Here is a 27,671-nt window from a genome sequence, read left to right as displayed (position 1 = left end):
GCGGAGCCGTGACGTAACCATGCTACGGCCCCTGTACCGCCCATCATTACGTGCAGAGCGAACTCGCTCTGTGCTGTAATGATAGCGCAGTGCCGCAGCGGGGATCCCGGGGCTCCCCAGCAGCGGCACCGTGGAGATCTGACATCTTATCCCCTATCCTTTGGATAGGGGATGAGATATCTAGGGGGCGGAGTACCCCTTTAATGTCGAGTTCAAAACTACATAGAAAATGACTAAGTAACCTCTCTCTGATGTAGCCCTGATTTCTGTAACACTTTCACTATGTTCTGTATGTTTTTTTATGGGAACCATGGGGGGAGATTTATCAAAACCTGTCCAGAGGAAAAGTTGCTGAGTTGCCCATAGCAACCAATCAGATCGCTGCTTTCATTTTCAACAAGGCCTGTGCAAAATGAAAGAAGCGATCTGATTGGTTGCTATGGGCAACTGGGCAACTTTTCCTCTGGACAGGTTTTGATAAATCTCCCTCCCATACGCCTGATACTTGTTCTCTTTAATATTACAGATGGATTTCAGAAAAACCTGTCTTGCCACCAGCAGAGCCATTGTATTCATTTATAGATCTACGGAACATGAATTTATTTTATTAAATGTGATTTTTAGTTTATACACGAGGTATCTAATTTGTTCTCTAGGGTGCAGTTTACCCTATGCCGCCGGAGTGGTAGGTGCGAGGAAAAAGACGCAGGTTCCTGTCTTTGACAGATATCTGTCAGCCTGAAGTCCAGCAGGAGTCCCCTCGCGCTATGCGCGATGCTTCTCCTGTGTGCACCCATGACCCACGTACTGGTTTGCATCATTAGGGGAGCCATGCCAGCTCACTGCATACACCCCTGCCTTGGAACACGGGACTCTCATCAAATGCGCTAACATATACCATATTTTTCGCCGTATAAGACGCACTTTTTCTTCCCCAAAACTGGTGGGGAAAAGTTGGTGCGTCTTATACGGTGAATACCTGCGGCCATCAATGGCCGGGGCCCGCCGCTAATACAGGACATCACCGATCGCGGTGATGCCCTGTATTAACCCTTCAGACGCGGCGCTCAAAGCTGACCGCCGCATCTGAAGCGAAAATAACACTTGCCCGGATGCTCAGTCGGGCTGTTTGGGACCGCCGCGGTGAAATCGCGGAGTCCCAAACAGCTTACAGGACACCGGGAGGGACCTTACCCGCCTCCTCGGTGTCTTCTCCGTGCCGGGATCCCCTGCGCTCTCCTTCGACGTCATCAAGTCGTCGCGCACGCCGTCATCCAATAGGAGCAGCGTGCATAGCGGTGTGATGACGGCGACGTGACGGCGACAGCGATGGAGCGACATCCAGGGCAGCGGTGACGGGTCCGGAGTGGCGGGGACATGTGAGTGTTACCTCCTATACCAGTGGTCTTCAACCTGAGGACCTCCAGATGTTGCAAAACTACAACTCCATGCTGGGAGTTGTAGTTTTGCAACATCTGGAGGTCCGCAGGTTGAAGACCACTGTTGGGTTCAGAATCTTTATTTTTTTTAGATTTGGCACCTATAAATTGGGTGCGTCTTATACGCCGGTGCGTCCTATAGGGCGAAAAATACGGTATGCATAATGAAACTTGTCTAATCACAGACCATATATAAGTAAGCACTGAGTTCCCATTAGTTGGGCTTGATAATGGCGGCGAGAGGCCGTGGAAACGTTGCTCTCCTGATTTTTACACTGGAATAATGGAATAAATTCACAATTTTTTTTTCACTAAAAATGTCTTTGTGTACTGCTGTTCTCTGGAATACTACTACAAGTGGAGCCCTAACCCAGGCACCTACAAAGCATGCACCGATCACAGAAATCATTCAAGGTTGTGCTGCTCTCCTTGGGAGATATCTATCTATCTCATATCTATCTATCTCATATCTATCTATCTCATATCTATCTCATATCTATCTATCTCATTTCTATCTATCTCATATCTATCTATCTATCTATCTATCTATCTCATATCTATCTCATATCTATCTATCTCATATCTATCTCATATCTATCTATCTATCTCATATCTATCTATCTCATATCTATCTATCTATCTCATATCTATCTATCTCATATCTATCTATCTATCTATCTATCTCAAATCTATCTATCTCATATCTATCTGTCTATCTATCTCATATCTATCTATCTCATATCTATCTATCTCATATCTATCTCATATCTATCTCATATCTATCTCATATCTATCTATCTATCTATATATCTCATATCTCTCTATCTCATATCTATCTCATATCTATCTATCTCATATCTATCTATCTATCTCATATCTATCTATCTCATATCTATCTATCTCATATCTATCTATCTATCTATCTATCTCATATCTATCTATCTATCTATCTCATATCTATCTATCTCATATCTATCTATCTATCTATCTATCTATCTATCTCATATCTGTCTATCTATCTCATATCTATCTATCTATCTATCTATCTATCTATCTCCTATCTATCTTTCTCATATCTATCTCATATCTATCTATCTATCTATCTACCTATCTCATACGTGTCCATTTGCCTCATATCTATATCATATCCATATACAGTATCTTCTTCTCTGTAATCTTTGGGATTATCATTGAGCTCATGTGAGAAGATAAAGAATTCTCAGAATGGGAAGAGAATTCTGAGAACAAATGGTCTTAATGAAGACTTAGGACATTTTGTAACGTAATAATAATATTATAGAACATTTACTCTAGCATGATCTGTATTAGGGCCCCCACCTACCATGTATGGGGCAGAGAGGCCTGGCATCTGCTTCCTCTTCCCCCCCTATAACGTCCCCCTGAATATAATGTAAAGGCTTGTTAGGACATAGAAAGCGATGGGGCTGATCCCCGCTGTGCACATGAAGAAGGGAGAACAATATTTGGTTTTAATAGATCAGACTGAGGACATGGCATAGAACCAAATAACACAGGGACTCAGGGTCATTTCTGCGGGTCAGCAACATCAGTGTAGTCAACTACATCTTCTTCTGGGCAGGCCCATTAAACTAACAGGGGCCCAATAGACAGGACCAAGTGGGTGATCCCCAACCCGATACATGAAACCCAGTCGGTGTCTTAAATAGATTAGATTTGGTGCAACAGCAAAAAAATTGCTCGTCCAGGGTCCAATCAAAATTAAAGACGGCCCCGAATATTGGTTCAACATGTGATCTCTTACAGAAAGTGTACATGGGAAGTTTGGGCAATGGATACCATAGGGAGTATGACCCCCGCTGACACAATTCAGATTCTGTAAACGTTCAGCGGCGAAGGAAAAATCTTCTATATTATTCTATGGGGCCCAGTCCTACAGCAATGCAATACTTAGTCAGCCCATTTTAGTACTGTGGGATTGTCTCCACCCTCTCTCTAATCCTTGCTCATCTTGTCTATCAGTGAATGAATAGATATTATATAATTATTCTATTTATTGCTTTCATTTATTTTAATTAGCTGTAACCAGTGGAAGAACCACCTGGCTGCAAGTATTCAATTCCCCTACAGTGCCTCCACAGGAGAAATGAGGTATTACAGCGTAAATCTGGGGTTCCAAAATGGACAGAGTGAAGCGGACTGTTATGTACAAGGAGCCCCGCAAGGGTGGGTAGGTAGTCCCCAATGTTCCCACCCTGCTGAGGGCAGCCTTTGCTGATGACAGTGTATGGAGGACTCTACAACAGAAGAATGGCTCTGCGGGCAGGTCCATGTCTAACCTTTTTCTCCTTCCCCTTTGGAGGGCGCTTGGATGGGACATATGGGACAGCTCCATCCCTTACAACTGGCGCATTCCCTCATTTTGGGGGGATGTTGTCAGATTCGTGGGGGAACATCAACTGGCCCGACTTGTGGAAACCGGAAATAATCCACAAGCTCTTCAGAGCTAAGGGCACAATGAGGCTCATCCCTGCGGCCACTGCATTGACTATATGGACTAATGTGGCTTCTGCACGGCTGACCACCAAGCACAGGAATTTGTCATGGATGGCCATCCAGGGGGGTTTGCCTCTCAGGTCATTCATGCATGCCCACAACCTGTGCAAGACAAGGTACTACCCCTGGTGCCCCTATGTGCCAGAAACATCTTAGCACACTTTTTGGCAGTGCCCCTTTGTGCCCAGGAGGAACCTATCATACCATTCTGTGCCCAGGAGGAACCTATCGTACCATTCTGTGCCCAGGAGGAACCTATGATACTATTCTGTGCTCAGGAGGAACCTATCATACCATTCTGTGCCCAGGAGGAACCTATCGTACCATTCTGTGCCCAGGAGGAACCTATCATACCATTCTGTGCCCAGGAGGAACCTATTGTACCATTCTGTGCCCAGGAGGAACCTATCATACCATTCTGTGCCCAGGAGGAACCTATCGTACCATTTTGTGCCCAGGAGGAACCTATCATACCATTCTGTGCCCAGGAGGAACCTATCATACCATTCTGTGCCCAGGAGGAACCTATCATACCATTCTGTGCCCAGGAGGAACCTATCATACCATTCTGTGCCCAGGAGGAACCTATCATACCATTCTGTGCCCAGGAGGAACCTATCGTACCATTCTGTGCCCAGGAGGAACCTATCGTACCATTCTGTGCCCAGGAGGAACCTATCGTACCATTCTGTGCCCAGGAGGAACCTATCGTACCATTCTGTGCCCAGGAGGAACCTATCGTACCATTCTGTGCCCAGGAGGAACCTATCGTACCATTCTGTGCTCTACGGACTAGGAGGCCTGGTGCCTTATGAACTGTTTTAAGGAAACTATCTGGCTAGCCAGTCCTCCCCTCATTTAACAGAGGGAGAACATGTCTGTCCAGGACTACCGCAGGCTGATCCAAAGTCTGCTTAGAGACTATACCAGCATGGACGTTGATGAAAAAGGGGATTAACCCCCTCTCCTCCCCTTGTGTGTCTTTGTCTTGCAATAAAGCTTTGGGCCTGTGATCTACCCTCCCTATTCCTTGCTTTCACAAATCCCCCTTCCCCTATCATGGTCCCCTATGTCATGTTGTTTGACCTTGTTGTTTTTGATGCCATTTAGTAATGTATGCAGGAATGTTAGTGTAGCATGTGGTACGATGTATAGCATGGTGAACCTGTGTTGTATACTGCGCTGTCATGCTATGTACGGCGAATGTATTATTTGTTGGATATGTGATTGACGATTGATTCCTAATAAAGTTATTTTCAATCAAAAAATGTATGGATGGAAGTCCTCCAGAGCCAAAGCTCTTTGTAACAGATCTGTGCTTTGATTAATTCAAGGAGGTCTGGAATAAGGAAACCCCCCCTTATGTGTCCAGCAGTAGATGCCCCCTTATAATGGTCTAGTCACAGAAGACTCCAATATGTGTCAAATTTGATATGCCCTCTTCATTATTGTGAGACACAGTTGCCCTCTCATAACTATTCAGCCAGACCCCCATTACTGTCCAGCCACAGTTGCTCCCTCATAACCGGTTAGCCATGTTTACCCCCATAACTGATGGTGGTCCTATTAACTCTGAATGTCCTATAACTTATTTGAAAATTAGCTTTACAGAAGCCCTTTTTTCCTTATTTGTTTTCCTTTTCCCATTTGAAGAGTAATGTAGAGTACATTTACAAGGATAGTTTTTCCCCCACTGGCATTGATTAGGTACCATTCTAATTTGCTTAAAGGGGTTATCCTGGAAAAACTATTTATATATATATATATATAACTGTCTCTAAACAGATTTGTAAATGACTTCTATTAAAAAATCTTAATCCTTTCAGTACTTATGAGCTGCTGAAGTTGAGTTGTTCTTTTCTGTCTAAGTGCTCTCTGATGACACCTTTCTCAGGAACTGTCCAGAGTAGAAGCAAATCCCCATAGCAAACTTCTCCTACTCAGTTCCCGAGACAAGCAGAGATGCCAGCAGAGAGCACTGTTGCCAGACGGAAAAGAACAGCTCAACTTCAGCAGCTGATAATTATTGGAAGGATTAAGATTTTTTTTTAATAGAAGTAATTTACAAATCTGCTTAACTTTCTGGCACCAGTTGAAATAAAAAATAATGTGCCCGTATCCAATCGGTCACTGGCTTCTTGGAGTCAATTGGACCAGTGTCTTGAGAACTGTCCAGTACACATATATGTGAATAGATTTTAGTTGCCCACTATTCTTATCTTGTATATAGGTTAGGCTGGGTTCACATCACATTTGCCTAAAACGTGATGTGAACCCAGCCTTACCAAAACTGACTTACATCCCATATTGCCAGGCATTAAAGGGGTACTCCGGTGGAAAACTTTTTTTTTTTTTTTTTAAATCAACTGGTGGCAGAAAGTTTAACAAATTTGTAATTTACTTCTATTAAAAAATCTTAATCCTTCCAGTACTTATTAGCTGCTAAATACTGCATAGGAAATTATTTTCTTTTTAGAACACAGAGCTCTCTGCTGACATCTCTGTCCATTTTAACAACTGTCCAGAGTAGGAGAAGATCCCCATAGCAAACATATGCTGCTCTGGACAGTTGCTAAAATGGACAGAGATGTCAGCAGAGAGCACTGTGCTCGTGATGTCATCAGAGAGCACTGTGTTCCAAAAAAGAAAAGAGTTTTCTATATTCAGCAGCTAATAAGTACTGGAAGGATTTAATAGAAGTCATTTACAAATCTGTTTAACTTTAACTTTTTTTTTCAAAAAAGTTTTCCCATGAAGTACCCCTTTAAAGTGATTAAGAGGAGCATCATCATTCTTTTCATTCCACTATGTATATACCACCTAAACACCCACATTTTTGTGGAACATCCCACTTTTGCTAGAAGGATATGGTTTTTTTTTGTTTTGTTTACCGAACGGCATCGTTATTCTGAAGGAGAAGTAACGGCACTGTAGACATGGAGCCGAAAGTGTAATAAATCCATCCCGTCATTTATTTTAGAAAACAGGTTCCTGAAGTTTCAAGAGTTGAAGGTCTCTTGGCAGAGGTTCTCCTCAGATTTAGAAAACCCAAAGGAACAACCTAAAAAGGGCAACTTAAAAAGTACAGCAAAATCTCTGCAGGCATCGGCCCAAAGCTTTCCTTCAACTCTCTCTTACCTCATCGGACACGGCCCTTGGTTATGATATCTCAGAGCCTGAAGGTTACAGGGGAGTCTCAGCTGCTAACAGTTATGGGGTTACGTATTGGGATTTTAGGGCCATGAACCCCCACTGTCTTGGCCTTGAGTGAAAAAAAAATGTTGTTCTATTTAAAGGGGTATTCCGGGCAAAAACATTTTATCCCCTATCCAAAGGATAGGGGATAAGATATCTGATCACGGGGGACCTGCTGCTAAGACACCCCGCGATCTCCCTGCAGCACCCGTATTCTATGCGGGTGCTGAATCTCCAGTTTCAGAAACCTCCAGGTTTCCGGGACTGGGGACGTGACGTCACGCCATGCCCCCTCCATTCATGTCTATGGGAGGGGGCGTGACGGCCGTCACGCCCCCTCCCATAGACATGAATGGAGGGGGCTTGGCGTGACGTCACGTCCCCAGTCCCGGAAACCCGGAGGTTTCCGAAACTGAATGCGGGTGCTTCAGGGAGATCGCGGGGGGTCTCAGCAGTGGGCCCCCCGCGATCAGACAACTTATCCCCTATCCTTTGGATAGGGGATAAAATGTTTTTGCTCGGAATACCCCTTTAAAGGAGATCTCTGGCGAAAAAGAACTTATACCCTATCCACAGGATAACAAGGGTCCGACCACTGGGCCCCCTCGTGATCACCAGGAAGGGACCCCGCGTTTAGTGAGGAGCACGTTCCGGTTGCAGCACCATTCATTTCTATGAGAGCGAGGAAAAGACTTGAGTACAGCTCTCGGGCATAATCGTTGCTCCTATAGAAATGAATGGAGCTCGTCCAGTCTACAGGTAGACAACACGCGTTCCTCACTGAGAGCGCCTGGGTCTCGTCCCGGTGATCGTAGGGGGCCCCATTGGTCGGACCCCCCACGATCAGCTGTGGATAGGGGATAAGTTATTTTTCACCAGAGTACTCTTTTAAAAGGGGTACTTCACTGCCCCATCGTTCGGAACATTTTGTTCCGAACGCATGAAGCGGGCAGCAGGGGTCGTGATATCACGACCACGCACCTCGTGATGTCACATCACACCCTCTCAATGCAAATCTATGGGAGGGGGCGTGGCGAGCACCACGCCCCCTCCCATAGACTTGCATTGAGGGGGTGTGGGTTGATGTCACGAGGGGCGTGGTCAAGACGTCACAACCTCTGCCACCGGCACCCAGCGTTCTAAACGCTGAGTGCTGCACAGAGGTTGCAGGGGTCCCAGCTGTGGGACCCCAAGGATAAAAATCTTATCTCGTATCCTTTGGAGTTTAAAGAGGTACTCCGATGGAAAACTTTAATTTTTTTAATTTTAAATCAACTGATGTCAGAACGTTAAACAGATTTGTAAATTACTTCTATTAAAAAAATCTTAATCCTTCCAATACTTATTAGCTGCTGAATACTACAGAGGAAATTCCTTTCTCTTTGGAACACAGAGCTCTCTGGTGACATCTCTGTCCATTATAAGAACTGTCCACAGTAGGAGAAAATCCCCATAGCAAACATACGCTGCTCTGGACAGTTTCTAAAATGGACAGAGATGCCAGCAGAGAGCACTTTGTTCCAAAAAGAAAATAATTTCCTCTGTAGTATTCAACAGCTTATAAGTACTGGAAGGATTAAGATTTTTAATAGAAGTAATTTACAAATCTGTTTAACTTTCTGGCACCAGTTGATTTAAAAAAAAAAAAAAAAGTTTTCCACCGGAGTACCCCTTTAAGGGTGCACCTAGGTGCCCCATGCGCAACTCCATTCAGGTTTGCCTCATCCATTGTCCTAATTGTGTTGACCTCCGAGGACTTTCTTTCCTTATGAGCACTGATGTAGACCAACATGGAAAAGGGCAACTTGCCTTGGCATCGTATTGTCATTTTCTCCAACAACAGTAGGATGAATGAGGATGGATGAACAAGAACTTGGCCTACCTGTCCCGAAATAGGTGAAAACTAACTCGTTCTAATTTTTTGGCATGGGCCCTCTTTCCTCTATGTTCATTGCCCCTAAAAAAATGTTCCATTAGTAATCACGATCCATTAGTAATCACGATCCATTAGTAATCACGATCCATTAGTAATCACGATCCATTAGTAATCACGATCCATTAGTAATCACGATCCATTAGTAATCACGATCCATTAGTAATCACAAATTCCGCCGCTGAAATTGTTCCGCACAAGGTTCATTCTTTGGGCGGAAGTCCGCGAACACTGCATAGCCGTCAATGGTGACGGCAGAGTGCCGCGCGGTCTTACCTCCAGAATGGATTCCGTTCATAATCCATAGTGTGAACATACCCTTATAGGATGTGGGTATGTGGTGGCATGAATTTGGGTATTTCTATAGGCCCCCTTCTTCTGTTGTAGCCCACACTGGTCACAACTAGTGTTGAGCGGCATAGGCCATATTCGAATTCGCGAATATTCGCGAATATATGGACGAATATTCGTCATATATTCGCGAATATTCGCATATTCGTTATATTCTCGTTTTATTTTCGCATATGCGAAACTTCGCGTATGCGAAAATTAACATATGTGAATATTAACATATACAAAATTAGCATACGCGAACATTCGCATATGCGAAAATTTGCATATGCTAATTTTCGCACACCAGTCTCACACAGTAGTATTAGAGCCTTCTTTACACCACACAAGCTGGAAGCAGAGAGGGATGATCACTGTGATGTGTACTGTGAAAAAAAAAAAAAAAAACCGAATATTCGTAATTACGAATATATAGCGCTATATTCGCGGAATTCGCGAATTCGCGAATATGCGATATTCGCAAATAATATTCGAATTGCGAATATTCGTGAGCAACACTAGTCACAACACACAAGTCTATTATTTTATGTATTATCGGGTGTGAATTCCTGCTTGCCATTAGTGATGAGCGGCAGGGGCCATATTCGAATTTGTGATATTTCCCGAATATACTGAAGATTATTCATCCTATGTTCGTGAAATTCATACATTCGCATAAAAGTTTGCATGTAGAAAAAATTATAATAATTTGCACGGGAAATTGGCATAAAATTGGCATAAAAATTAGCATGTGAAAAAAAACAAAAAAAAAAAACAATATTAGTCATTACGAATATATATAGCACTATATTCACAATATTTGCAAATTCACGAATTGCCGTTATTCGCAACGAAAAATTTGCATTACGAATATCCGTGCTCAACGCAAATTCGTGCCCAATACAAAATCAAAATCGGGACACGTAAACGGGTACTCCGCCCCTAGACATCTTATCCCTTAACCAAAGGATAGGGTATAAGATGTCTGATTGCGGGGGTCCCACCGCTGGGGACCCCTGCAATCTCGGCTGCGGCACCCCAGACATCCGGTGCACAGAGCGAACTTCGCTCCGAGCCGGGTGACCGGCGATGTGGAGCGGAGGGTAGCGACGTCACGGCCACGCCCCCTCAATGCAAGTCAATGGGAGGCTGCGTGACGGCGCCCATAGACTTGCATTGGGGGGGGGGGCGTGGTTGTGACGTCACGGGTCTCCAGCGCTGCACCCCACGCTCTAAACGAAGGTCGGGTGCAGCAGGGAGATTGCAGGGGGTCCTTTGGATAAGAGATAAGATGTCTAGGGGCGGAGTACCCCTTTAAGTCCCAACCCTGGAATTCCCCAAATTGGGATGCACCCACTTTAAGTGAGGCTTGCATAAATCCTGCCCTGTCTGCTTTACATGTTTGACCTGGCAAAATTGGAGCTTTTGGCAAGTAGGAAGTAGTAGATAATTTCTTCTTTATACCGTTAGTAGGTAATTTCTTCTTTATACCGTTAGTAGATAATTTCTTCTTTATACCGTTAGTAGGTAATTTCTTCTTTATACCGTTAGTAGGTCATTTCTTCCTTATACCGTTAGTAGGTAATTTCTTCTTTATACCGTTAGTAGGTCATTTCTTCTTTATACCGTTAGTAGGTAATTTCTTCTTTATACCGTTAGTAGGCAATTTCTTCTTTATACCGTTAGTAGCTAATTTCTTCTTTATACCGTCAGTAGGTAATTTCTTCTTTATATCGTTAGGAGGTAATTTCTTATTTATACCGTTAGTAGGTCATTTCTTCTTTATACCGTTAGTAGGTCATTTCTTCTTTATACTGTTAGTAGGTCATTTCTTCTTTATACCGTTAGTAGCTAATTTCTTCTTTATACCGTTAGTAGGCAATTTCTTTTTTATACCGTTAGTAGCTAATTTCTTCTTTATACCGTTAGTAGCTAATTTCTTCTTTATACCGTTAGTAGGTCATTTATTATTTATACCGTTAGTAGGTCCTTTCTTCTTTATACCATTAGTAGCTAATTTCTTCTTTATACCGTTAGTAGGTCATTTCTTCTTTATACCGTTAGTAGGTCATTTCTTCTTTATACCGTTAGTAGGTAATTTCTTCTTTATACCTTTAGTAGGCAATTTCTTCTTTATACCGTTAGTAGGTCATTTCTTCTTTATACCATTAGTAGGTAATTTCTTCTTTATACCATAAGTAGCTAATTTCTTCTTTATACCGTTAGTAGGTCATTTCTTCTTTATACCCTTAGTAGGTAATTTCTTATTTATACCGTTAGTAGGTCATTTCTTTTTTATACCGTTAGTAGGTCCTTTCTTCTTTATACCGTTAGTAGGTCATTTCTTATTTATACTGTTAGTAGGTCATTTCTTCTTTATACCGTTAGTAGGTAATTTCTTGTTTATACCGTTAGTAGGTCATTTCTTATTTATACCGTTAGTAGGTCATTTCTTCTTTATACCGTTAATAGGTAATTTCTTCTTTATACCGTTAGTAGGTAATTTCTTCTTTATACCGTTAGTAGGTCATTTCTTCTTTATACCGTTAGTAGGTCATTTCTTCTTTATACCGTTAGTAGGTCATTTCTTCTTTATACCGTTAGTAGGTCATTTCTTCTTTATACCGTTAGTAGGCAATTTCTTCTTTATACCGTTAGTGGGTAATTTCTTATTTTTACCGTTAGTGGGTCATTTCTTCTTTATACCGTTAGTGGGTAATTTCTTATTTATACCGTTAGTAGGTCATTTCTTCTTTATACCGTTAGTAGGTCATTTCTTCTTTATACCGTTAGTAGGTAATTTCTTATTTATACCGTTAGTAGGTCATTTCTTCTTTATACCATTAGTAGGTCATTTCTTCTTTATACCGTTAGTAGGTCATTTCTTCTTTATACCGTTAGTAGGTAATTTCTTCTTTATACCGTTAGTAGGTAATTTCTTCTTTATACCGTTAGTAGGTAATTTCTTCTTTATACCGTTAGTAGGTAATTTCTTCCTTATACCGTTAGTAGGTAATTTCTTCTTTATACCGTTAGTAGGTCATTTCTTCTTTATACCGTTAGTAGGTAATTTCTTCTTTATACCGTTAGTAGGTCATTTCTTCTTTATACCATTAGTAGCTAATTTCTTCTTTATACCGTTAGTAGGTCATTTCTTCTTTATACCGTTAGTAGGTCATTTCTTCTTTATACCGTTAGTAGGTCCTTTCTTCTTTATACCGTTAGTAGGTCATTTCTTCTTTATACCGTTAGTAGGTCCTTTCTTCTTTATACCGTTAGTAGGTCATTTCTTCTTTATACCGTTAGTAGGTAATTTCTTATTTATACCGTTAGTAGGTAATTTCTTCTTTATACCGTTAGTAGGTCATTTCTTATTTATACCGTTAGTAGGTCATTTCTTCTTTATACCGTTAGTAGGTAATTTCTTCTTTATACCGTTAGTAGGTAATTTCTTCTTTATACCGTTAGTAGGCCATTTCTTCTTTATATCATTAGCTAATTTCTTCTTTATACCGTTAGTAGGTCATTTCTTCTTTATACCGTTAGTAGGTCATTTCTTCATTATACCGTTAGTAGGTCATTTCTTCTTTATACCATTAGTAGGTCATTTCTTCTTTATACCGTTAGTAGGTCATTTCTTCTTTATACAGTTAGTAGGTCATTTGTTCTTTATACCATTAGTAGGTCATTTCTTATTTATACCGTTAGTAGGTAATTTCTTCTTTATACCATTAGTAGCTAATTTCTTCTTTATACCGTTAGTAGGTCATTTCTTCTTTATACCGTTAGTAGCTAATTTCTTCTTTATACCATTAGTAGGTAATTTCTTCTTTATACCGTTAGTAGGTAATTTCTTCTTTATACCGTTAGTAGGTAATTTCTTCTTTACACCGTTAGTAGGTCCTTTCTTCCTTATACCGTTAGTAGGTCCTTTCTTCTTTATACCGTTAGTAGGTCATTTCTTCTTTATACCGTTAGTAGGTCATTTCTTCTTTATACCGTTAGTAGGTCATTTCTTCTTTATACCGTTAGTAGGTCATTTCTTCTTTATACCGTTAGTAGGTCATTTCTTCTTTATACCGTTAGTAGGTCATTTCTTCCTTATACCGTTAGTAGGTCATTTCTTCTTTATACCGTTAGTAGGTAATTTCTTCTTTATACCGTTAGTAGGTCATTTCTTCTTTATACCGTTAGTAGGTCATTTCTTCTTTATACCGTTAGTAGGTAATTTCTTCTTTATAGCGTTAGTAGGTCATTTCTTCTTTATACCGTTAGTAGCTAATTTCTTCTTTATACCGTTAGTAGGTCATTTCTTCTTTATACCGTTAGTAGGTCATTTCTTCTTTATACCGTTAGTAGCTAATTTCTTCTTTATACCGTTAGTAGGTAATTTCTTCTTTATACCGTTAGTAGGTCATTTCTTCTTTATACCGTTAGTAGGTAATTTCTTCTTTATACCGTTAGTAGGTCATTTCTTCTTTATACTGTTAGTAGGTCATTTCTTCTTTATACCGTTAGTGGGTCATTTCTTCTTCATAGTAGGTGGCCCTTCATGTTTTGCTTCTAATGGCCCCCTGGTGATTTGGTTGATATTCCCGTTTTGTCCTCTTAAGTAGTGAACACATGAGACCACGTGGTGGAGGCTGAGAGAATGTTTTCGGATGAAGTTTGAGAGAATCCAGCCGCACATGTAATGAATCTTATCACGGTCACAGCTTTGTCACCCGCTGACGCTGAGCCAGATCCTCCAAGAGGACAAGATATTAAGGTGTCGCTGCTGTTTTAGATGATCCTGGAACATATATTGACTTGTCTACGCGGGGGTGTCAGGGAACACAAGCTTAGCAGGTTATATACTATTTATTTAAAGGGGTACTCTGGTGGAAAACAATCCTTAAAAAAAGTTACTGGTCAACTGGTGTCATAAATATTAACTCCATAAGGACCGGGGTTTTTCCCGTTTTTGCATTTTCGTTTTTTGCTCCTTGCCTTTAAAAAATCATAACTCTTTCAATTTTGCACCTAAAAATCCATATTATTGCTTATTTTCTGCGCCACCAATTCTACTTTGCAATGACGTCAGTCATTGTGCCCAAAAATGTATGGTGAAAAGGAAAAAAAAATCATTGTGAGACAAAATTGAAAAAAAAACGCCATTTTGTAACTTTTGGGGGCTTCCGTTTCTACGCAGAACATTTTTCGGTAAAAATGACACCTGATATTTATTGTGTAGGTCCATACAATTAAAATGACCCCCTACTTATATAGGTTTGATTTTGTCGCACTTCTGGAAAAAATCATAACTTCATGCAGGAAAATTTCTACGTTTAAAATTGTCATCTTCCGATCCCTATAACTTTTTATTTTTCCTTGTATGGGGCGGTATGAGGACTCATTTTTTGCGCCGTGATCTGAAGTTTTTAATGGTACAATTTTTGCATTGATAGGACTTATTGATCGCTTTTTATTCATTTTTTCATGATATAAAAAGTGACCAAAAATGCACTATTTTGGAATTTGGAATTTTTTTGCGCGCACGCCATTGACCGTGCGGTTTAATTAATGATATATTTTTATAATTCGGACATTTCCGCACGCAGTGATACCATATATGTTTATTTTTATTTTTATTTACACTATGTTTTTTTTTTTATGGGAAAAGGGGGGTGATTCAAACTTTTAATAGCGAAGGGGTTAAATGATGTTTATTCACTTTTTTATTCACTTTTTTTTTGCAATGTCATAGCTCCCATAGGGACCTATAACACTGCACACACTGATCATTGTTATCCCATAGGGACCTAGAACACTGCACACACTGATCATTATTATCCCATAGGGACCTATAACACTGCACACACTGATCATTATTATCCCATAGAGACCTATAATACTGCACACACTGATCATTGTTATCCCATAGGGACCTATAACACTGCACACACTGATCTTTATCATTGATCATTGGTTTCTCATAGGAAACCAGTGATCGATGATTCTGCCGCATGACTTCTCATGCCTGGATCTCAGGCACTGAGCAGTCATTCGGCGATCGGACAGCGAGGAGGCAGGTAGGGGCCCTCCCGCTGTCCGGTAAGCTGTCGGGATGCCGCGATTTCGCCGCGGCTATCCCGAACTGCCCACTGAGCTAGCCGGCATACTTTCGGTTTCACTTTAGACGTGGTGTTCAACTTTGAACGCCGCGTCTAAAGGGTTAATAGCGCGCGGCACAGCGATCAATGCCGCGCGCTATTAGCCACGGGTCCCGGCCGTTGTTAGAGGCCGGGCCCGACCCGCTATGACGCAGGGCCACGCCGTGGCCCCGCTGTATAGATCGGGAGTGGACACATGACGTTCCAGTACGTCATGTGTCCTTAAGGGGTTAAAGGGGTACTTTGGAGGAAAACTTTTTTCTTTTTTTAAATCAACTGGTGCCAGAAAGTTAAACAGTTTGTAAATTACTTCTATTAAAAAAAATCTTAATCCTTCCAGTACTTATTAGCTGCTGAATACTACAGAGGAAATTATTTTCTTTTTGGAACACAGAGCTCTCTGCTGACATCACGAGCACAGTGCTCTCTGCTGACATCTCTGTCCATTTTTGGAACTGTCCAGAGCAGCATATGTTTGCTATGGGGATTTTCTCCTATTCTGGACAGTTCCTAAAATGGACAGAGATGTCAGAAGATTTTGTAGAAGTAATTTACAAATCTGTTCAACTTTCTGGCACCAGTTGAAAAAAAAAAAAAGTTTTCCCCCGGAGTACCCCTTTAATCCTTCCAGTAGTTATCAGCTGCTCTCTGCTGCCACCTCTGTCCATGTCAGGAACTGTCCAGAGTAGAAGCAAATCCCCATAGCAAACCTCTCCTGCTCTGGACAGTTCCTGACATGGACAGAGGTGTCAGCAGAGAGCAATGTAGTCAGACAGGAAAGAAATTGAAAAAGAAAAGAACTTCCTAAGGAGCATACAGCAGCTGATAAGTTATGGAAAGAGTGGTACTCCGGTGGAAAACTTTATTTATTTATTTTTAATCAACTGGTGCCAGAAAGTTATGGAATTTTTAAATAAAACTAATTTATAAATCTATTTAACTTCATGGCACCAGTTGAATAAAAAATAAATAATAGTTTTCCACCGTTGAGTACCCCTTTAAGAATTCTGTAATGGTAATTAGGAAAAATGTATTAAAGAGGGTGTATTCTTTCAAAATTTCTTTTCATTGCTCCGATGCACTTCAAAGGTTTTTTTCTGGCATGAAAGCTTTTTTTTAATTGCCCAGGGTGCTGTAAAAATATAAATGATGCCATAGTAACCTGCCCCTGCCACTCCGCTCAGAGGGGGTATTCACGCAGGAAATGCCCACTCAACTAATCACTAGCTGCAGGGGTGACCTGCCTCAACCGGTGACTTACTTGGGCATTTATTGCATTTGATAAGATTTAAAAAGAAGTGGAGGGTAGCGAGGACCAGGAGCCGCCAGAGCAGCAGCAGGAGGGACAAGGAGCTGTCAGAACAGCAGCAGCGGGGACAAGGAGCTGTCAGAACAGCAGCAGCGGGGACCAGGAATCACCAGAACAGCAACAGCAGGGGCCAGGAGCTGTCAGAACAGCAGCAGCGGGGACCAGGAGTCACCAGAACAGCAACAGCAGGGGCCAGGAGCTGTCAGAAAAGCAGCAGCGGGGACCAGGAGTCACCATAAAAGCAAAGGCAGGGGCCAGGAGCTGTCAGAACAGCAGCAGCGGAGACCAGGAGTCACCAGAACAACAGCAGCGGAGACCAGGAACTCTCAGAACAGCAGCAGCGGAAACCAAGAGCTGTCAGAACAGCAGCAGGAGGGACAAGGAGCTGTCAGAACAGCAGCAGCGGGGACAAGGAGCTGTCAGAACAGCAGCAGCGGGGACCAGGAATCACCAGAACAGCAACAGCAGGGGCCAGGAGCTGTCAGAACAGTAGCAGCGGGGACCAGGAGTCACCAGAACAGCAACAGCAGGGGCCAAGAGCTGTCAGAAAAGCAGCAGCGGGGACCAGGAGTCACCAGAAAAGCAACAGCAGGGGCCAGGAGCTGTCAGAACAGCAGCAGCGGAGACCAGGAGTCACCAGAACAGCAGCAGCGGATACCAGGAGCTCTCAGAACAGCAGCAGCGGAAACCAAGAGCTGTCAGAACAGCAGCAGGAGGGACAAGGAGCTGTCAGAACAGCAGCAGCGGAGATTAGAAGCTGTCAGAACAGCAGCAGCGCCGACCAGGAGCCACTAGAACAGCAACAGCAGGGGCAAGGAGTTGTCAGAACAGCAGCAGCGGGGACCAGGAGCTCTCAGAACAGCAGCAGCGGAGACCAGAAGCTGTCAGAACAGCAGCAGGAGGGACAAGGAGCTGTCAGAACAGCAGCAGCGGGGACCAGGAGTCACCAGAACAGCAACAGCAGGGGCCAGGAGCTGTCAGAAAAGCAGCAGCGGGGACCAGGAGTCACCAGAACAGCAACAGCAGGGGCCAGGAGCTGTCAGAACAGCAGCAGCGGAGACCAGGAGTCACCAGAACAGCAGCAGCGGGGACCAGGAGCTGTCAGAACAGCAGCAGCAGAAACCAAGAGCTCTCAGAACAGCAGCAGCGGAGACCAGGAGCTGTCAGAACAGCAGCAGGGGGGACAAGGAGCTGTCAGAACAGCAGCAGCGGAGATTAGAAGCCGTCAGAACAGCAGCAGTGGGGACCAGGAGCCACCAGAACAGCAACAGCAGGGGCCAGGAGCTGTCAGAACAGCAGCAGCAGAGACCAGGAGCTGTCGGAATAGCAGCAGCGGAAACCAGGAGCTCTCAGAACAGCAGCAGCGGGGACCAGGAGCTCTCAGAACAGCAGCAGCGGGGACCAGGAGCTCTCAGAACAGCAGCAGTTGGGAAATGGGGGCAGGTGAGTATGGCTTCTTTTAACAACAAAAAAAAAAAAGGAAAAAACACCCTTTTAATTAAGCATTGAGTAAAAATCTCTGTCTTATGTCTACATATTTATTATTATGGCAGAATTTTGCCCAATGTGAAACCTGCTGCGCAAATGTGCGGTTTTCACTGTACAGTAAGCTGTGATGCTTTTTTTTGGTTTTCCATTTATCTAAAACTTCCGCTAGCAGATTTGTAAACATGAGCCGCGTGGATACATCATCCTTTACGTGGTTGATTATGCTGGAGTGATGTTCTATCCGCACGTCTCATGTTTACAAATCTTCTCGTGGAAGTTCTGCATTAGTAGAAGACAAAGGACGTTTTATGTCCGCGATTCTACCGCCAATGCGATTAATATGGGGTTTAACTACACCCGATCCGGAGTGAGTAAAAGTAAATTAATAAGTTATATATACGCCAAATTGATACCATTAAAGAAAAAAGAAAGGAAAAAAAAAAGCAATTGTGCCACAAAAAACAAACCCTCATATAGCGAAACCGATGAAAACATACGGTAAATACTTTACGGCTTTGGCATTGTGACAATGGGAAAAAAAACTAATAAAAAAAATATCACTTGGTCTAAAAACTTAAATCGGCCGGTCACTAAGGGCCAGTTCACATTATTCAATTTTGCACACTATGACGGAACCTACGACAAAAAAATTGGATTTTGACGAAAGATTCCGTATTCGGACCCAATAATTTGGCATTCGGACTAGGGGAACACAGTTGTATATTACTCCCCTATATACATTTGTGGTATTTTTTTTTTTTTAATGGTCCTATAGTCTATACCAATGTTTCATAGCCAGTGTGCCAACAGCTGTTGCAAAACTACAACTCCCAGCATGCCCGGACAGCCGTTGGCTGTCCGGGGCATGCTGGGAGTTGTAGTTTTGCAATGGCTGGAGGCGCCCTGGTTGGGAAACACTGGTCTATACAATTCCGGAAAAGGCTGCTGTAAGTGTAATCTGTGCAAAAATTCTATAGTGTGAATGGGCCTTAAGGGGTTAAGCTTTAAAAGGCGTCTGAAAATGAGTAATGGTAAAGGCTTATTCACACTATGGAATCTTCGCCCAGAGATATTCCTGGCGGAGATTCAATCTGGGGGCGGGCAAAACATGCCGGCGCTAGGACCGCTCGGACATGCCTCGTTTCCATAGACAACAAGGTATTTCAGTACCGGAAAAAAACTTAACATGTGGAGTCGGGAATTTCCGGGGTGGAACGTCCACTATGGGAATTCCGTAGCTTGAATATATTACGGCAGAATTCCATTGGGAACAATGGGGAGGCTGCTGCACAGTATTTTTCAAGCAGAATTCCGGGGTAAAATTCCGCTCATAAAAAAAAGTATGTAGTGCGAATGAGCCCTAAGAATTTGGGGAAATATATAAAAAATGTCTAAAAAAAAAAACCCCTGTCTTTGTTGCCCATAGCAACCAATCACAGCACAGCTTTTTTTTAAATCTTTTTTTCTAAAGTTCTCTGGTAAAATGAAAGTGAAGCTGTCATTGGTTGCTATGGACAAGAAGGTCAATAAAGAAATACAAACTCTTCCTTTGCCCATAGCAACCAATCAAAAGAGGGAGGGGGGGGGGGTTATAGTAATTATAGCAAGACTCTCTTTGTTGCCCATAGCAACCAGTCACAGCTAAGCTTTCACTTTCACTATTATTACAGCAGTTTTAGAAATGAAAGCTAACCTTTAACTGGTTGCTAAGGGAAACAGGGACAGAGTTTTATAAACCTTTCGGGGGAGATTTAACAAAACCCGTCCAGAGGAAACGTTGCCAATGGCAACCAATCAGATCGCTTCTTTCATTTTTAACAAGGCCTATGCAAAATGAATGAAGCGATCTGATTGGTTGCTATGGGCAACTGGACAACTTTTCCTCTGGACAGGTTTTGATAAATCTCTCCCCCCCCCCCCCCCCCCCCTCCATGTGTACTATAAAGTCGTAGAATGTCACATGACCAAAAGCAGCCATGATGCTCTGGTCTTAAAGGAACCTGAAAAGTCGACCCCCCAAACGTATAAGCCATTAAAAAGTTGCAAGAATTCCGGACCCCAGAAACATGTTCATTCTTATGGCAGAATCGGCTCTGAAGTCCATTGCCGTCTACTGAGACGGCGCATTTCCGATTGGTCCTAGCTCTGGCTTGTTTTGCCGATGCCCACTCCAGACGAAATACAGGCGGAGATTCCATAGTGTGAATTAGCCCTATATTAAATCTCTAGAAATTCAATAGTCTGGCATCCGGATTACTAGAACGCAATTGTATGTTCCTCCCCTTCATACATGTACATGTGTAGCATTTAAATTATAGTGCTGAGTGCGAATATTCGAATAGCTAATTTTTTTTTGCGAATATCGGCACGTCACGATTTCGTGAATATTTAGAATATCGCAAATTATATTTGTGATGACGAATATTCTTTTTGTGTACTGTGTAAATAAAAAAAGTGATCATCCTTCTCTCCTTCCAGCTTGTGGTCCAAAGATGGCGAATATGCGAATTTTAATGCGAAAAGTATGCGAATATCAGCACTTCCAGAGGACACTGATCCCTCCCTTCTTTTAGCTTGTGGGCCAATGAGAAGGATGCAAATACAGTTGTCAGAGGTTAGCAACATCCCTAGCAACCAATAGGAAAGTAGTTAGTTGAAAGATATAATCGCGCATGCCCATTATGCAAATTTTTATTACGAATTTGACGAATATTACGAAAACAAAGTGAACGAATATGTAGAATTCGCGAATATAGGACGAATATTCATCCAAATATTCACCAAATATCGCAAATTCAAATATGGCCTATGCTGCCCATCACTAATTAAATTAGTCTTTCTCAGTGTTTTCCAACCAGAGTGCTTCCAGGTGTTGAAAAACTACAACTCCGGGCATGCTGGAAGTTGTAGTTATGCAATTCCTGGAGGAACACTGGTTTGGAAGCAACAGGGCCCCATATGCCAATTACAATACAAGTCTCTAATGGGGAAGATGTGCTTTGGGCCCCCTTAGGCACCAGGGCCCCGGTGCGACTACTACCTCTGCTACCTCTATAGCCACACCCCTGACAATAGGTACTAAAAGGACCCGTTCACACTACAGAATTTACTTGAGGACATTCCGCGTGGATTCTGCTTGCAGCAGTGTCCTATTGATTTCAATAGGATATTGCTGCTCAGTTCACACCATGAAAGTAATCTACTGGGAGTCCTGAAAAGTCCTAGCACTGCACTGTGGTTTCTTACTGTCCACGGCACATTGCCACGGACATTATGCTTCGATCCTGGAGAAGGCTGAAGGAAATTCCATAGTGTGAACGAGGCCTTAGTGTCTGGTTGGATAACGTGAAGGGACCTGCAGTCAAGGCCGGCTCTGCCTATAGGCAAAATAGGCAGAGCCGCCTAGAGCGCCCTCTTGGGTGGGGTGGGGGGGGGGGTCGCTGCTCTGCCCGCCGCAAGAAACTTAGCCAGCCAGCATCCAAACCACCCGCTATCAGCCAGCACCACTCCCCCCCCCCCCCCCCGACGACCCCCCACCATAATAATTAACATTCTTCAGGCTGGCAGAGGAGCGCTGTACTGTTTGAGGTCCGTCCAGCATTCTTACAGCGTGTGCGTCTCATAAAATCTCTAAGGGGGTTTGTTACCGTGTGTCACCCCAGTAGTAAGGAGATTACATGAGGAGTGGGGTTGTTACAGTGTGTCACCCCAGTAGTAAGGAGATTACATGAGGAGGAGGTTTGTTACAGTGTGTCACCCCAGTAGTAAGTGATAGACATGCCCCAAAGTACGTCCCAATACCTAAACAAAGAGGTTTTTGTTTATTTCTCATAGCGCCCAAAAAATGGCTGACAATTTAATTAATGACTCTGATTGTGCAAAAAAAAAAAAAAATACATAAGCCGCACCTAGATTTCAGATAAATAGCTGAGAAGGACCAAAAAAAAGGAAATTTTTGCACACACCATAGTATGAAGTGTGATTTAGATGGAACGCTAATATCTCAATTATCACCAAAAGTGTCAAAGGGGGCACTTTCTATGTATAGAGAATGATCATCCACAGGCCTAACATGTGCCGACAAGTCACTATGTACATAACTCTCATAGTAATATAGTTTGTAAGGTCAAAAGACAAGAGTCCATCGAGTTCAACCTAAAATCCTACTGTGTTGATCCAGAGGAAGGCGAAAACCCCCCATGAGGCTGATGTCAATTGTCCCATGATAAAGGAAAAGTTCCTTCCCGTCCCCAATATGGCATCTCTGGATCAACATGCTATCCCCATAAATCTAATAGCCATAATCTGTAATACTATTATTCTCTAGAAAAACATCCAGGCCCCCCTTGAACTTGTTTATTGAGTCAGACATCACAACATCATGTGGCAGAGAGTTCCATAGTCTCACTGCTCTTACAGTAAAGAATCTCTGTGTCTTTCCTCTAGATGGAGAGGATGCCCCCTTGTCATGGTTATCGGTCTAGGTATAAAAAAGAAAGATCTCAGCCTGTAACTTCACACCTATGACCGTGAAGTCCCATACTATGTAACTTCATCCCGTAAGCAGATGGGTCACTAATCTCGACAAGCACTTGTCTATCCTACAATACTCTGTTATCATTCCAATGATCTATCCCAAAGCCGGGAACAAACCGGGGTTGGACGTGACTGACCGGATATTACTGATCTAGTACTGCAGTATGTTTTATTTACAGAGGGTGAAGAGGAATTGGAATCTGACACCATATCTTTTCCTTATAACCCATCGAATGCGGCAGCTGTGATGTCTGAGAATGACAGAAATGTATTGGTGGGAAAAAGGACTGGAGAACCATCCCAGGTATTTCCATCTCTTTATTTTTGGAGCTAAAGGATGGACATCTCACAATTAGGATGTCTGGTCTGGACACATAGATATATTAACAAACATATTAGCAGTACATTCCCCCAGCAGTGTTACTGCCCCCTATAATACTGTCTCCTATATCCAAGAATTTAACTACTATAATACTGCCTCCTATGTACAAGAATATAACTACTATAATACTGCCTCCTATGTACAAGAATATAACTACTATAATACTGCTCCTATATACAAGAATATAACTACTATAATACTGCTCCTATATACAAGAATATAGCTACTATAATACTGCTCCTATATACAAGAATATAACTACTATAATACTGCCTCCTATATACAAGAATATAACTACTATAATACTGCCTCCTATATACAAGAATATAACCACTATAATACTGCCTCCTATAAACAAGAATATAACTACTATAATACTGCCTCCTATATACAAGAATATAACTACTATAATACTGCCCCTATATACAAGAATATCACTACTATAATACTGCCCCTATATACAAGAATATCACTACTATAATACTGCTCCTATATACAAGAATAAAACTACTATAATACTGCTTCTATATACAAGAATATAACTACTATAATACTGCCTCCTATATACAAGAATATAACTACTATAATACTGCCCCTATATACAAGAATATAACTACTATAATACTGCCCCTATATACAAGAATATAACTACTATAATACTGCCTCCTATATACAAGAATATAACTGCTATAATACTGCTCCTATGTACAAGAATGTAACTACTATAATACTGCTCCTATGTACAAGAATATAACTACTATAGTACTGCCTGCTATATACAATTATATAACTATTATAATACCGCCTCCTATATACAAGAATATACTATAATACTGCCTCCTATGTACAAGAATATAACTACTATAATACTGCCTCCTATATACAAGAATATAACTACTATAATACTGCTCCTATATACAAGAATATAACTACTATAATACTGCTCCTATATACAAGAATATAACTACTATAATACTGCCTCCTATATACAAGAATATAACTACTATAATACTGCCCCTCTATACAAGAATATAACTACTATAATACTGCCTCTATATACAAGAATATAACTAATATAATACTGCCCCTATATACAGGAATATAACTACTATAATACTGCTCCTATGTACAAGAATATAACTACTATAATACTGCCCCTATATACAGGAATATAACCACTGATCTTGCTGATCTCATTGCGGTTCTGCTGATCTGGCTCTTTTTTGCCTAAACCTTTCCCGACCCGTTTTCTCCTTCTGTATAAATATTAAGAAGTTCTAAAAATAAATATAATAAATGAGCTGCGATAATATCCCTCAAGGCCTAAACAAACCATAGAAAGGAGATATTGTAAGACACTGATATGACAAGCTCTTGGCGTCTTACTGCTTCTTTTCCAATATGAAGTCTTCGTGTCCCGCAATGTGATAGACCAGAAAAAAGAGCAATGTGAACAGATGCCTATTGCTCCTCTTTATATAAGTCTGGGTGTGAAGTGGTCTCCAAAGTTTGGTCCTCCAGATGTTGCAAAACTACAACTCCCAGCATGCCCGGACAGCCAACGGCTGTCCGGGCATGCTGGGAGTTGTAGTTTCACAACATTTGGAGGGCCACATTTGGAAGACATCAAATTTTGCGCTATTTTAAAGTTGTCTGCACTGGCATCCTCACTTGTTGTTCGCTTCCAGGGGGGGACATGGTTAGCGGGTGCACCAGTTGGCGAGCTGAATTTATTACTGTGCGTATGCGTACTCCAATCTTACGACCAACTGGCATAAGAATTTTTTTTTGGACCATCTAGGGGCTTCCTGTCATTTGCGCAAATTTTATTTGTTTACTGACAATTAAAATTGTTGTGGCTGCTCTACTACTACCATCAGGCTCCTGGCTGCTGCTGCTACCTGTACCAGTGCTGCCACCAACATTCTTACTGGCAGAGGACATGGCAGAGGGCTGTTGTCCTCTACCCCTTCCAAAAATTCCTTTTTTATTGAAAAAGAATTGAAGGTCATTTTTATGTTTTTGGGGTGATTTGTCACTCACCTACTAGTCAATGTTTACTCTCAATGCTAGAAATATTTAGTTATCATGAAACCAGATAGAAATACTATGTTTAATTAAACCCAGAAAATACACTTAACTGAGCTGTAGATGGATATTCCGCATTCACTCTGAAGGCTTTTAAATGCGTAATTATGGTGAACCCAGTCGAAGATACTATGGGGGAGATTTATCGAAACCTGTGCAGAGGAAAAGTTGCCCAGGTGCCCTTAGAAACCAATCAGATTGCTTCTTTCATTTTTAACAAGGCCTCTGCAAAATGAAAGAAGCAATCAGATTGGTTGCTATGGGCAACTAGGCAACTTTTCCTCTGCACAGGTGTTGTTGAATCTCCCCCTACATGTTCGATTAAACCCAGGAAATACACCTAACTTGTCCTTAAGTGGCTATGCTGCATGCACTCTTAAAGGGGTATTCCGGGCAAAAACATCTTATCCCCTATCGAAAACATCTTATCCCCTGTCCTCAGGCCACGCCCCCTCCGTTCATGTGAGTGGGCTGTTATGCCCCCTCCCATAGAAACTAATGAAGGGGGCGTGGTGTGACGTCACGTCCCCGTCTCGGAAGCCCGGAGGTTTCCGAAACTTCAGACGCAGCTACGCATAGAATGTGGGCTGCTGCAGGGAGTTCGCGCGGGGCCCGCCACTTATCCTTTCAATAAGGGATAAGATGTTTTTGCCCGGAATACCCCTTTAAGGCTTTTCAATACGTAGATTTGTAGTGCACCAACTGTATACGGTTCTTCAGGTGACAGGAGGTCAATGTCTGAGGTCGGCGCACTGATCAGTGCTAGGTCGGATCCCTTTGTAGGATGTTTACTCCCTGTATGTAGGACCACCACTTACAAGTAGCTTGCCCCCTGCAGGTAGGGCTCCACTGTTTGTGGGACAAACGAAAAAAAAATTAAGTAACTGCTAACTTCCCTCCCTTCTACGCTACAGGCAGCTTTTTCCTGCAGCCGCTAGAGGCTGGTAAGGAGCTACTTTACCCAATTGGTGTGCATGATAACGTGATGTTCCTGGCTTCTAGTGACTACAGAGCTGTGTCTGCGGCATAAAGATGATACAGCTAGAATGTGCTAGAAGTAAGCCACATGGGTCCTAGCAAATCCAGTTTGAGTCTTCCCCATCAGACTGCCGCTTTAATAGTTAAAGGGGTACCTCGGTGGAAATTTTTTTTTTTTTAAATCAACTGGTGCCAGAAAGTTAAACAGATTTGTAAATTAGAAAACTTGAAATAAGGTGCAGCTCACAACAAAAGGACCAAGGTATTTAAAGCTATAGCTGGACCCCACCGGCAGCAAAATAGAAATCTAGTAAAGTAATAGCTTATGCCTCTAGGACCTCACCAGACCTTGGTGCATAATGATAAGAGTGGAAATACATTTTAATACAACAGCGTTACTAATCTAAAATTTTTATTAAAAATAAATAAATATAAAATAGAAGAAAATTAACACATTTGTCTGGCACTGTTAAATGATAATCCCACTGGGCCCTAGTGGGAAATCAATAATGGATTGTTGGGATGGATAATCAATATATTATCCAGTAATCTGATACTCCGGTGTATATAGAAAAAGTCTGTTAGTCTGCAAACAAAAAATGAATGGATGAAAGTATAAAAAATAAAGTCAATCTCCAGATAGAAGATATATAAGGTGTTATGAATGATGTTTCTCACCACAGGTCCTGGCGGCTCAATAGTCCTCTGTTGTAAATCACAGTCCCACACTCCTCTCGTGCCCCGATGGCAGGGGGGGCGCAGTGTGATGTCCTGTACCGCAAGCTCCGGTGGCAGGGGAGCACGATGCGATGTTCCATGCTATAGGCTGCACTCGCTCACCGGCTGCCTCTCGATGTTGACACTGACACTCCGGCAAGAGTGGGTGAGTGGGCACGGGAGCGATAATGAGTCTGGTGGCAATGGTGCGTTCGGGAGCGGTAGTAGGTCGAGGGATGGCGTCCCACGTGAAGACTTTGGCTGTGGGAGATGGTTAGGGGTAAGGTGCCGCCAGGCAGGGCGGAATAGAGCTGGATTAACTCCTCTGTTGCCGGGACTTGCAGATTTGCAAGCAGACGCTGGTGATAACTGTATGAACAGTGTCAGACACCTAAACGCGTTTCGGGGTGCTGGGAATTGTAGTACTCCGACCCCTTCCTCAGTAGAAATGTGTATCATATACACATTTCTACTGAGGAAGGGGTCGGAGGACTACAATTCCCAGCACCCCGAAACGCGTTTAGGTGTCTGACACTGTTCATACAGTTATCACCAGCGTCTGCTTGCAAATCGGCAAGTCCCGGCAACA

General features: G+C 42.4%; 1 protein-coding gene across 8 annotated transcripts in view; it reads right to left on the bottom strand.

Annotated features, from left to right (window-relative positions):
* Positions 1 to 27,671, bottom strand: part of GJA5 (gap junction protein alpha 5) — a 77,845-nt gene that overhangs the window by 12,200 nt on the left and 37,974 nt on the right. Inside the window, exon 1 of one of the 8 annotated variants that reach the window (XM_056559737.1) lies at positions 243 to 352. The exons of 6 other annotated variants lie outside the window; for them this stretch is intronic. The gene's annotated coding sequence lies outside the window, so the exon portion shown is untranslated. Of the gene's footprint in view, positions 1 to 242; positions 353 to 27,671 lie in introns of those variants that run through there. One more of the 8 variants, XM_056559745.1, reaches the window with a different exon arrangement.

The sequence above is a fragment of the Hyla sarda genome, chromosome 2 (genome assembly GCF_029499605.1).
Source record: "Hyla sarda isolate aHylSar1 chromosome 2, aHylSar1.hap1, whole genome shotgun sequence".
NCBI lineage: Eukaryota > Metazoa > Chordata > Amphibia > Anura > Hylidae > Hyla > Hyla sarda.
The sequence above is the reverse complement of the archived record's forward strand: the minus strand, read 5'-3'. Positions and strand labels throughout refer to the sequence as shown.